This window comes from Hevea brasiliensis, chromosome 3, assembly GCF_030052815.1.
Source record: "Hevea brasiliensis isolate MT/VB/25A 57/8 chromosome 3, ASM3005281v1, whole genome shotgun sequence".
NCBI classification, from domain to species: Eukaryota; Viridiplantae; Streptophyta; class Magnoliopsida; order Malpighiales; family Euphorbiaceae; genus Hevea; species Hevea brasiliensis.
This window is the reverse complement of record NC_079495.1, coordinates 2,824,543-2,838,544: the sequence shown is the minus strand read 5'-3', so window position 1 is coordinate 2,838,544 and position 14,002 is coordinate 2,824,543. Positions and strand designations below refer to the sequence as shown.

Sequence of the window (14,002 nt, the reverse complement as noted above, 5' to 3'; positions counted from 1 at the left end):
CAAGACCAAGGATTGATGCAAATAGTTACAAGATGGATTTCGGAGTTCTTCAAATGATTCAGAATTCTCAATTTGGAGGACACCCTTCTGAAAATCCACACACACATCTAAAGAAGTTTGCTATGATCTGTGACATGCAAAAACAACCTGGAGTGTCTGATGATGCAGCAAGATTGAAGCTATTCCCATTCTCTTTGAAAGATAGAGCATTGGATTGGCTTGATTCTTTACCTCACAACTCCATTACAAATTGGGAGCAACTCACTGATGCATTTTTTGCACAATATTTTCCACCTGGAAAAACTCAAGAGTTGAGGAATCAAATGACAGCTTTCAGACCAAGAGAAGATGAAACTCTTTATGAGTCATGGATGAGATGGAAGGAATTGGAGAGATTATGCCCACATCATGCCATTCCGAAATGGATGATAAATCAGAATTTCTACACAAATGTCACTCCTGCAATTAGAGGGATTATTGATGCTCAAACAGGAGGAGAATTCATTATTAAGCATGAAGATGAAGCTTATGAGCTATTGGAGAAAATTGCAAAGAATACTCATCTTTGGAGTAGTCCAAGAGGACCAGCTCCAACTCAGAAAAGGCAAGCTGCTGGAATATATGATCTTGATCCATTCAACATGATTAATGCAAAGTTTGATGCACTTACAAATGTCCTTGCTAAGAAGATGGAAGATTTGAGTATGTTGGTTAGTTCATCAACATCAGCTGGAAGTTCACAACAAGTGGCTTATGCAGAGGAAACAACCAGCTGTGGAGTAGATTATGGAGAACAAGCAGCATATGTTGGTAATTATGGAAACAAGTAAATGGGGAATCCTTATTCTCAAACTTACAATCCAAATTGGAGGAATCATCCCAACTTTTCATGGGGAAATCAGCAAAGTCAAGTTCCAAATCAGAATTTTCAACCACAACAGCAAAGTCAAGTTCCATATCAGCAAAATAGGCAACCATTGCCTAATTTTCAGCAGAAAAATATGAACCCTCCACCAAAACAGCAAGAACGAAATTCCACCACTGAAGCTTTATTGCAACAGATTCTTGCCAACCAAAACAAGCATGATGAGGAAATGAGAGAGGTGAAGGCAAGGCTGGAACAGATGCAAACACACAACAGAATGCTGGAAAATCAGATTGCACAACAAGCATCTTCCTCAAGTGCTAAATCTTTTGGAAAGCTTCCAAGTCAACCAGAAAATCCAAGAGAGCAGTGTCAAGCTATTACTTTAAGAAGTGGTAAAGTTATAAATGATGAGAAGAGTGAAAACAGTGAGAAGAGAGAAAATGAAAAAGGAACTGATGGGAGTGAAAAACAAGAGAGTGCAGAAAAATGTAAAGAGGAATTTGAAGAAAAGGAAGAGAAATATATACCTCCTGAGCCCTACAAACCACAACTTCCCTTTCCACAAAGATTTTACAAAGCCAAGCTTGATAGGCAATTTGGGAAGTTCTTAGAGGTTTTGAAGAAACTTTACATAAATGTGCCTTTTGTTGATGCTCTTTCACAAATGCCCTCTTATGCAAAATTCTTGAAAGAAATTCTCTCAAACAAGAGAAAACTTGAAGATGATGAAAGCGTAGCTTGTGAGAAGAATGTAGTGCTATCCTCCAAAGGAAACTTCCTCCAAAGCTTAAGGATCCAGGGAGTTTTTCAATTCCATACCACATCGGAGAATCATGTTCTACAAAAGCCTTATGTGATTTAGGGGCTAGTGTTAGCCTTATGCCCCTTTCCATCTATGAGAAGCTCAACATGGGAGATCTAAAGCCAACCCACATTTCTCTTCAGTTAGCTGACAGAACAATCAAGTATCCTGAAGGGATTTTGGAGAATGTGCCCCTGAAGGTTGGAAAGTTCTACATACCTGTTGACTTTGTCATCTTGGACATGGAGGAAGATTCTAATATTCCAATTATCTTGGGGAGACCCTTTCTAGCTACAGCGGGAGCATTGATTGATGTTAAAGGAGAAAAGTTACTCTTAGAGTTGGTGAAGAGCAGTTAATTTTCAATATTAATAACTCTATGAAGAAGCATCATTCTGAAGCTGATACTTGCTTGAGAGTTGATATTATTGATGAGCTGGTTGAAGAACATTTCAGGAAGAAATATCCAGAAGATCCACTTGAAAATTGTTTGGTTCAAGGAGGAGGCATAGACTATGACAACCCTCATGTAGCTGCATATGCTCAACACTTAAAGGGAAGTCCACCATTCATTTCTGCTCCAGTTTTTCAACTCACACAAAAGGAAAAAGCTGAATTTAAGCAATCATCATTCAAGGAAGAAGATGCACCTAAGGTAGAACTTAAGCAACTTCCTTCTCAGCTCAGGTATGAATTTCTTGGCACTAATAACACTTATCCAGTAATTGTAAATGCAAATTTGAGTACCTTAGAAGCTGATAAGTTATTAAGAGTGTTGAGAAAATTTAGGAAAGTTTTGGGATACACCATAGATGACATTAAGGGAATAAGCCCACACTTTTGCATGCATAGAATCATTTTGGAAGAAAATTGTAAACCATCTATTGAACATCAGAGAAGGTTGAACCCAAATATGAAAGAAGTTGTTAAAAAGGAAATTTTGAAGTTGCTTGATGCAGGATCATATATCCCATCTCGAAGATTTGCCAGGTGAGCCCAGTACATGTTGTCCCAAAAAGGTGGAGTGACAGGTTGTCAAAAATGAAAATAATGAATTAATTCCCACCGAGCAGTGACTAGTTGGCGAATGTGCATAGATTACGTAAAATTAAATGTTGCCACTAGAAAAGATCATTTTCCACTTCCCTTCATTGATCAAATGTTGGAAAGACTAGCTAGGCATTCTTACTTTTGCTATTTAGATGGATATTCGTGTTTTTTCAAATCCCTATCCATCCAAATGATCAAGAGAAAACCACTTTTACTTGTCCATATGGAACCTTTGCTTATAGAAGGATGCCATTTGGGTTGTGTAATGCACCACTTTTCAGAGGTGCATGATGGCAATCTTCTCGATTTCATTGAAGACATAATGGAGGTTTTTATGGACGATTTTTACATTTATGGATCTTCATTTGATATATGCTTGGCTAACCTTTCTAAAATTTTTGCGATGTGCGAATCGACCTTGTGTTAAACTGGGAAAAGTGTCATTTCATGGTTCAGGAAGGGATAGTGCTTGGACATTTGGTGTCTAATAGAGGAATAGAGGTTGATAAAGCCAAAGTTGAAGTGATAGAGAAGATGGCTCCTCCTACCAATGTCAAGGGAATTCGAAGTTTCCTAGGACACGCCGGGTTCTCTGACGCTTTATCAAGGATTTTTCTAAAATAGCCAAACCTTTGTCTAATTTGTTAATTAATGACACACCATTTGTATTTGACCAAGAGTGTTTGGATGCCTTTTGCAGGTTGAAGAAAGATATTATCACTGAACCAATCATGCAAACACATTATTTGATCCTACCTTTTGAAATTATGTGTGATGCTAGCAACTATGCAATTGGGGCTGTTCTTGGTCAAAGAAAGGACAAAAAGGCTTATGCTATTTATTATGCTAGTAGAACACTGGATGAGGCTCAAACAAATTATGCAACAACTGAAAAGGAATTTTTGGCAATTGTCTTTGCATTGGAAAAGTTCAGACCTTACATTATTGACTCAAAGGTGGTTATATTTTGGACCATGCGACCATCGGTATTTGCTCAGTAAAAGGAGGCTAAACCTAGGCTCATTAGGTGGATTCTGATGCTACAAGAATTTGATTTGGAGATTAGAGATAAGAAAGGAGAGTGAAAATGTAGTTCTTGATAATCTTAGTAGGTTGAAATTGGATGGTGAAGAATTGGATGAAATCCCTATCGATGAGTTTTTCTTGGATGAACAACTTTTCTCTCTTGTTGCTAAACTACCTTGGTATGCAGACTTTGTGAATTATCTATCTTGTGGAGTTTTACCTCTAGGTATGACATGGCAACAAAAGAAAAAGTTTTTGCATGAGGTGAAGTTTTATAGATGGGATGATCCTTTACTCTTTAGGAGATGTTGTGATGGTTTAATTAGAAGATGTATTCCTGAAGAGGAGGTACAGAGTATTTTGCATCATTGCCATGCTTCTGATTATGGAGGTCATTTTGGCATCTCTAAGACAACTAGTAAAATTTTGCAAGCTGGTTTCTTTTGGCCAAATCTTTTTAAGGATGTGAGGAAATTTGTGTTGGATTGTGATAAATGTCAAAGGAGTGGAAATTTGTCAAAAAGAGATCAAATGCCCCTAAATAATATTCTTGAAGTGGAATTATTTAATGTTTGGGGAATAGATTTTATGGGGCCACTCCCTCCTTCATATGGTAATAGATACATCTTAGTTGGGGTTGACTATGTGTCAAAGTGGGTGGAAGCTATTGCAACTCCAACTAATGATGCTAGAGTAGTAGTGAAATTTTTGAAGAAATTTGTCTTGAGCAGATTTGGAGCTCCTAGGGCTATAATTAGTGATGGGGGTTCCCATTTTTGTAATAAGCAATTTGAGAGCTTAATGAGGAAGTATGGTGTAGTGCACAAGATAGCTACCCCATACCATCCTCAAACTTCAGGACAAGTTGAAATTTCTAACAGAGAGCTCAAGCATATTTTGGAGAAAACAGTGAACAATTCTAGGAAAGATTGGTCTATCAAACTAGATGATGCTTTATGGGCATATAGGACTGCCTACAAAACCCCTATAGGAACTACTCCCTTTGGGTTGGTGTATGGTAAGTCTTGTCATTTACAATGGAGCTAGAACATAGAGCATATTGGGCCATTCAAACCTTGAATTTTGATCTTAAGCAAGCTGGTGAGAAAAGGTTGTTACAACTTAATGAGCTTGAGGAATTGAGGATGGATGCTTATGAAAGTGCCCGTATTTACAAAGAAAGAACTAAAGTTTGGCATGATAAGCATCTGAGGAAAAAGGAATTCAAAGAAGGTGATTTAGTTTTGTTGTTCAACTCAAGATTGAAATTGTTCCCTGGAAAACTTAAGTCAAGGTGGACTGGTCCATATAGAGTTTCTAAGGTTTTCCCTTATGGAGCAATAGAAATTTGGATTGAAAAATCTGGGAATTTTAAGGTCAATGGGCATAGATTGAAACATTACATAACCTGAGACCCAATACTAGGAGCAAGCATTACAAGCTCTCCAATCCCTCACCTCTTTTCAAGAAATTCATGAAGAGTCCAGCGAAGGACTATAAATTAGCCCTCTTGGGAGGCATCCCAAGTCCTTTTATTTTGCTTTTGTTGATTTACTTTCATTTTCATTAATTTTGTTTTTATCTTAAATCTCCCCAAATTCAATTTTTGACATTGTTAAATTTTGTCTCTTGTAGATGTAATTCAATGAAGAAAGGCTGGTGAACTGTTGGGAAAGTAATTCTTAACTTGAAAAATTTTGTCCTTCAAAAGAACTGATAAGTTTTTGCTGCATAACCTGTGCAGGAGCTGCAATCTGGTTTATGCAGAGGAAATGTACATTCTGCAGCAAAAAGGGTGTCTGCAGCAAATGGCTCATGTTTTTTATGAGGTTGGATGTATTTAAATGGAGGAAGGTCGGTGAACTGCTGAAAGCTGCAATCTGGTTATTGCAGAGGAAAAGTACATTCTGCAGCAAAAAGAGTGTCTGCAGCTAATGGCTTGTGTTTTGGTGAGGTTGGGTGTGTAACTTTTTAATACTTGTGCTTATAATGTTAATATGGTGGTAAGTAAGTCATTTTTGCAGTTTTGAGCTTCTTTGGGTTATAGGATACAAGGTATAAATGCTGCATTTTCTTGGCAAATCTTGGAGAGTTCATTTCTCATTTGTGGTTAGATGCAACTTCATGCAGATTTTATGGAGTTTTATGTGCTAAATGTTGATTTGCAGAATTTGACTCAAAATGGCATAGTTCTCAAAAAAATCTTTTATGTAGGATCCACTTTTACATGCTTGTGTGATGCCTTTCTGATACACTTTGTATATATTGATGTGTTTTTGGTGAAAATTTCTCATGGTTTATGCTTCATGGAATTATATTTCTTCATTTTAGGGTATTTTTCACACTTGCAAATCATGTTTCTTTGCAATCTTAATTTTGTTGAATTGTGCATAAGCAACTGCATAGCTTATGCAATCCTGCATAACCACAATTCTTGCCATTTTTCACCTTTATTGCAAGTGCATAAGGAGAGTGCATAGCTTATGCAACTCTGCATAACCTCATTTTGTCAAATTTCATATCTGTCAAAACTTGCATAAGGTGAGTGCATGACTTATGCACATTTGCATAACTTCAAATCCTTCATTTTCTCTCTCTGCCGAAGTTTGCATAAGGAGAGTGCATGACTTATGCACTTCTGCATAACCAAAAATCCAAAACTCCAATTCTGCCGAAGGGTGCATAAGCAGAGTGCATAACCTATGCACTTCTGCATGACCAGAAACTCCAGAAAAATCAAACTTGCCGAGGGGTGCATAAGGAAGGTGCATAAGTTATGCACTTCTGCATAACCAAGAACTCCAAAAATACAACTTTGCTGAGGGGTGCATAAGCAGAGTGCATAACCTATGCACTTCTGCATGACCAGAAACACAGAAAAAACCAAAGTTGCCGAGACCTGCATAGGCAGAGTGCATAGCTTATGCACTTCTGCATAACCAAAGATTCTGAATTTCAAAACCCACCGAAGAGTGCATAAGCAAAGTGCATAGCTTATGCACATCTGCATGACCACCAACTCAAATTCCAAAAATTGCCGAACAGTGCATGAGCAGAGTGCATAACCTATGCACTTCTGCATGACCCGATTTTCTGAAAAACCACTTCTGCCGAGAGGTGCATAAGGGGAGTGCATGACTTATGCACTCCCGCATGACTTCACTCCCCAATTTTTAACAGTTGCCGAGACCTGCATAAGCAACGTGCATAAGCTATGCACATGCACTTTCCACTTATGCAGTCTTTTACATAACTCATTTAAATCAAAATTTTTTTCCTTTTTCTTTCCCACCTTCAACCCGATAAACCCTGTTCACTTCCCTTCCTCTCTCACAATCCTCATTCCGGCATAACTTCTTCTCACACCTTCTTCTCCATTTCGATTCTCACTACATTTGCCCTAATTCTCATTCTTCTTCGATTTTCTTCTTTTCCCCTTATCTCTTCCATCTCCTCCATCGGCAATGGATTCCCCTCCACATTCCCGCCCCGCTTCTCCTCTCGAAGTTTCTCCATTGTCATCGATACACCCCACCCCCAATCCTCCTCCACAAACGACACCCCCACCACCTCCCCCAACCACATACAAACGCAAAATCCGGTCCAAATCTGTGCGACCCATGTCCTCTGCTCCTCCTCTGTCCAAACGCAAAGACCCACCCATCCCACTGTCGGAACCGCCTCCCAAAAAGCCAAAAGCTCCAGCCTCTACACCCTCTTCCAGCAAAAAGACAATTTCGGCAACCTCATTTGTATCAAAGCTACCCTGGCCTCTCCCTGATACAATTCAAAAATCCGCTTTCAAGAGACTCAAAGATAGAAAGGTACAACCCACTAGGTATATATCTGCTGATGCTTTACAATCGCTTGGCTTATTTGACAATGTAGTTGCATTTCTTGATGGTATGGGTTGGACAGAATTTGTGCATAAGCAAGAGGTAGTTTATCCAATTCTAGTTTTGGAGTTTATTTCTTCATTCTCTGCTACCCTCAACTTGCATGATGTAGACCAATTATGACATTTAGATGCTTGGGGCAAAATAGAGAGCTGTCATTGGACCAATTTCATAGCATTTTTGGTTTTGCAATAGATGGGTTCTTTAGAGTACCACATACTGGAGTAGAGATAGCCAAGAAGGGCATTTGGAATCCTGCCCAATTTTGGAGAATCATAACAAACCAACCTCAAACTTTCTCTGCTGGTAGATCCAAAACATCCCAAATCCTTGACCCTGCACTTAGGTTTATTCATAGGCTGATGGCTAGCACCATATTGGGCAGAGGGACTAGTTCTGGTGCTGTGGGCAAATCTGAACTATTTATGTTATGGTGTGCATTTCACAAAGTTAAGGTATCTCCTGGTTACTTCTTTTGTGAACATGTGCTGCATATTGCCACCAAATCCATAGGTGACATTGTTTTGGGTGGGCTCATTACTGTCATAGCCAAGCATTTTGGTTTTAATCCTGCAGAGCACTCAATCCCAGCACTTGAGGACACTTTATATTTTGATACTGCACACTTAACCAAAACAGGGTTCCATTTATCATATTTTGATCGCCCACCTGCAGTGAATCGAGCCTATTGCACAACCGAACCCAACCTTTCCCATCACCCCACAAAGACCCTACTACACCTACCCCACCTCGGCTGCCGCAGACATCCCAAAGACCTCTGCTCAGCCAATTCCTCCTACAGCTGAACCTACCTCATCCACAGCACCTCCTGCATTCAACACTAAAGCCTTATTCACCTACCTTGACAGGCTTAGTGATGATATCTACTTTGTGGATAGGAAGCTTGACAGTGGTCTTGATACACTCAAGGATCGTCATGATCACCTATTTGACCTTGTCATGGAAACCAGGGACAAGCGAGAAAGAAGCAAGGAGATGGTGAAGCAACTCATGATCTTTACGGGCATGCCACCCCCACCTCCATCACCTACTCCAAAGACCATCATTTCGACAAATTGACCACCCTACCATTAGCAACATCCTTGGACAAAGGAAAAACAATAGACATAGATTAGTGTTTGTTTTACTTTTGTTCAATCTTGTAGGACCTTTTCTTTGTAAATATGTTCAAACATTTATAGTTTGTTTTGGATTATGTTTGTTAGTTCTGAATTAGTTTGTTTTCAATTCTGTTTTTTTTTGAAGTTTTATTGGATAGCTATTACATTAGTCTTCTTTGATTTTTATTGCACTTATTGCCCTTTTGTACATATCTGCCCATACTCTATATATATTTCCATACTTTTACTGCTGGTTGTACATTTCCCCTTGCCAATTCCCATGCAGACTTTTGTATACATCTTTGCACTATGAATTTCCTCATGCATAACCTTTGCATAGCTGTGCAACTCTTTCTTATACGCAGAGCTTGCAGGTTGTATTTCCCTTATGCAACTGTCCTGCATAGCCTATGCAGCATATATTGCCTCTTATGCAGCACCGCATGGCTTATGCACCTTACCTATGCACATGCTCGATGAGACTTAACTCTGCATAACACATGCGACTTCTTATGCATCCCTTTAGCTTGAATTCTCATACCAAGTAACTCTTTCTTTTTGCTCTTAATTTTTACAATTCCTGGTCAATATTATTTGCTTTGAGTTTTGGTTATCTACTGTTTGAGACATTGAGGACAATGTCTAATTTTGAGTTTGGGGGTGCACATTTTGATTTTTAGCTTTATTTTTCACATTTTGAGTATAGGAGCATCTCATTCTATTCCATTTACATATATTGTAAATATTTTACATATACATCCCTACACACACACACATTACACATTTACACACATTATACATCACTTAGAAATTGTACAAATTGCATACAAATAGACTTCCTCCATTTAGTTCATGCATTACTCATTTTAGGAATCATGCACCATGCATTAAAATCTTTTGCCAAATCCCTTGAGTATTGAAAATGTGCCTATGAGAGTGATTTGACTCACCTCTTAGTTGGGTTTGTGGATTGAAAGTTCCTAAAAGGTGCAAGGTTTTGAAGTGTCTATCCCTTGCCTATATCTTCTTAGCCAAAAAGCCACCCAACTAGTCATTTGGAGATGGAAGTGTTTAGAGGGAGTTATTGGATATAAGATAGTTAAATGATGTCTCACCAATCCTAAAACAAATTTTCTAAACCTTTCAAGGCGAAATACCAGCTTATACTTGAAAAGAGAGATGGTTAGGCATTCTTTGATTTAAACCTTCTCATTTTAAACCTTTGGCCTTTTTTTTTTTTTCTAATTAAAATTAACCCTTGCAAACCCCTTTGAACCTTTTTATTCCTAATTTTTCTTGAAACTCTTATTGCTACCTAGCCAATGAACCAAACACTCCAACCCTTTTCATGAGGATAATTGAATATTAGGTACACTTTATACTATGATATTAAAAAAAAAAAAAAAAAAACAATAAAAGGGAGAAGGAATGCTTGTCATCTTGTAAAAGTGCTAGTATATGTGCTTTTCACCATTGTCATTTAAAATGAAAGAAATCCACCCAAAGTATTAAAAGAAATGAGTTTGGGGGTGGCAATTTTAGGGACAATCATCAAAAGAAAATGTAAAATACAAGTTAAAGTATTAAAATGTCCCTCCATTTTTATGTGTTTTGTAAACTATGCTAACACTTGACAATCCTCATTGTGTATTTCTCTCTCCCATATAAAAAAAGAAAAAAATATAATAAAGTGTACCTTATGTTTCAAAATTGCAACATATTCTCATGCTTTGAATACTTTTTACCCATTTTTTTTCTTCTTAGCCTCTTTTTGAATCCCATGGCCCCATTACATCCATAAAAAGACCTTTGATCTCTTGATAGTACTTGCTACATTAGTGGAGATAGGAGTAGGGAATTTGCCTATGGGATTGGAAAATTATCCATTCATTCATTTAATTCCATCATTCTATATAGAGACACTTTGACTATTGGTTGTTCTAGAATTCCTTTTGAGCATGACTCTCTCTTTTGATTGGTTAGTTTGGGGATTTTGAATGATAATTGACTTGATGGCTAAGCGGTGAAAGCTTGGATAAGCATTAGATTCTTTGCATTTTGAAGGATGGGTATATGGATTGTTGGTATGGCTAAAGGTGTGTTAAGTTACTTCAATTGGTAATTTTCATAACTCTTTGGATAAGGCACCCCTAAAAAATTTGCACCACATTCTAAAGTTTGCTTGAGGACAAGCAAAAGCTTGAGTTTGGGGGTATTTGATGCATACATTTTGCATAGTCATTTAGGTCTAATTTTATAACCCTTTTTATTTGATTATTAGTCATTTTTAGCTAATTTCATTAGTTAATTAGTTAGTTTTTCATAGTTGTCAATTTTGCATTAATTTGTAATTTTTACTTTGTTTTGTAGGAAAAATGGTATTTTTGAAGGACTAAAGAGAATTTTGCCATTGAGGAGTGTCTTCTACAGCAAAAAGATGTCAAAAACAAGTTTTCAAGCTGAAATATGCATTGACCAAACTGTGCATAACTTGCCGCATAAGCTATGCAGATTTGCATAAGGAGAAAGATCACTGTTCCAGAACCAGCCGAAATGTGCATAAGGAGACTGCATAGCTTATGCACATTCTCGCCTCCCTTATGCACATTCACGAAATTGTGCATAACCTATGCATCAAGTCATGCAGCTTCGCATAAGTGACCCAGATCCAGCCGAAAACTGCATAAGGGACTGCATAACTTATGCAGTCCACTTATGCAGTCCCTTAAAGAGTTCATTAATGAGCTGGCAGGAGATTCCCTCAAATAATTCCTCCTAGAACATACTATTTTAGGGCTCCATGTCAGAAAAATGCTATATATAGTCTCATTTTCCCATTTTAGAAGGGGACAAGGAGCAAAGAAGAAGAGGAGGAGGCTGAGCAGAATTTGAGGAGTCATTTTCACCTTCCACACCATTTTCAACCAAGATTTGCAGATTTCTTTCTTTCTTTGCACTTTTCTACATTTCTAGTGTTTAATTTCTTACTTCTTAGCTTAGATTAAAGCTTTATTTCCATTTAAACTCATCATATCTTGTAAGCATTATGGATAGTGAGTAGTTTACTTTTGATTCTGGAGTAAGGGTTGTAATATTTGAGATATTTTGTGGATTTTGATTGGGTAATCCATATTTTGTGGTCTTAATGAGTTTTATTCATTTCTTGTATGCTTAATGACATGCTTAATGTAGGATCCCATTGAGTAATGTTCTTAATCCATGGTTGAAGCACCGAAAGGAGAAGGCCTTGTGATAGATAATCAGGAAATTGGACTTAATTAACTTAGACCTAGAAATAGGCTAAGGATTAAGAGGATTCACAGATTAATTAAAGAACTTAATGGGTCTTAATTAATTCTAACTCCACGAAAGTAGGATTAGTTTGATTAAGGCACTCTTTGTCTCACTCGAAAGGGAATTCAAAGGATTTAAGAATTAATCTCCTTAAAACCCATAAGTTTCATAAGATTGGACAACCAATTTAAAATCCCAAAATAAATCGAATATGAAATCCCGAACTCCGGAATCACCTTTTTTACCATTGTTAATTTCTAATCGAATTTAATCATTTGCCATTTTAAATATTGCCATATTTGAACTTGCTTATTTCTATTTGATGCAATTTAATTAACACATTGTTGAATAGAATATTAATTTTGCACATTTAGATTTCATACTCCATTACCCATTAATTCATTATTTTAATTTCATAAATACTTCAATTTAGTCAACTTTTATATCAAAAATTCAATCATTAACACAACTCCTCGTGGGATCGATATTTTTCTATACTACTTGTACGACCCGTGCACTTGCAGTTGGGACGCATCAACCGGTAACCCATTAAATATACTACAAGGGATTTTAAAACAATTTTCGTTCATTTTGGAATTGGTGGGTAAAATTTTTTTTCAGATATTAAAAATTTTTATTTAAAGTCCAAACATAAATCAAATTTTTGGATATTTAAAATCTCCGCAATTTTTACAAAAATTTCGGCAAAGTGCCGTCTGTATTTTGAGAAAACAGTTCTTCAAAACTTGAAAACAAAAACACTTCCAATATATTACTCAATCACAACTTCATTTGCAGCCACCAAACTTCAAATCAACAACAATGGCAACACTTCAACTCAAAATCCAAATTTCAAATCAAAAATTTATAACTCAAAACATTTCATAAACTCATGCACATTGCATTTTAAATATTTAATTTACATCCACTATTAAATTTACAAACACAAAATCTCAAAAATAATATTATTACAATTTTATCTGTACAACTGCTCAAACTATAGAGATACATATGCATACTATCATATTTACATCAAACTAAACTACTAGGGTATAGACAATACCCGTACAGAAATTCTTCAACCGTGCTCCTCTCTGACTGTAGCAGCTCACTCTACTGCTATGTCCTTTTCTCTATCTGCGACAGCAAGTTAAAGCTATCGCTGAGTATATAAATACTCAGTGGTGCACAATAAAGCATAAAATGCAAAATATAAAACATTTATGAACAAATCATCATTTGAAAATCTCATAATCGCATTTCACAAATTTTTTCTCAAATCACATTTATAACAAATCATAATTTTCAAAACTTAATATAGCACAACTTAATCAAACAATTTAATAAACATAGTGTTGCCAAACAATAACACAACTTAGGCCATGACACAAAATTTCCGAACATGCCGTGTGTACATCACGACAAGGCAAACACTCTCACTAATCAAAATCAATGAGAGAGGTGGCTAGCTAGCTAATGAGTACTCATCCAAACTCGCCCCTCAGACTGAAAAGCCAGAGAGGGAGGAAAGTGATCAAATATCAAACTCACCCCACAAGTGGATGAGGAACATATTAATATTGTCATGCCAAGTGTGAATTAAAAACAATTTAAATCAAAAGCATCATAAATACTTCATAATGGTAATGTCACAATTCAATATTTCAAATTATTCAAAACAATTTAAATCAAGTTATTCAAACATTTCATATAATTCACAAATCATATTTCATTCCAAACTTTTCATTTTCAAAGTAGGCAACATACTATTTTTCAAATAAGATTTTCAAAGCCATAACTAAATTCAAAACCATTTGTTCAAATATTTCATACAAATCAATAAATAATTTTCATGCCAAATTTCCATTGAAAAATAGGCAACACAACATTCTCGAAATTCACAATGAACAAAACACATTCACAATGTATAACAAATCAATTTCCA

The 14,002-nt window shown here is 36.6% G+C and overlaps 1 non-coding gene across 1 annotated transcript; it reads right to left on the bottom strand.

The window, feature by feature from the left end:
• Positions 1–307: 307 nt before the first annotated feature.
• Positions 308–415, bottom strand: LOC131178898 (small nucleolar RNA R71). The gene has a single exon (XR_009147906.1). It is a non-coding gene; the product is annotated as a small nucleolar RNA R71 (small nucleolar RNA).
• Positions 416–14,002: the final 13,587 nt, after the last annotated feature.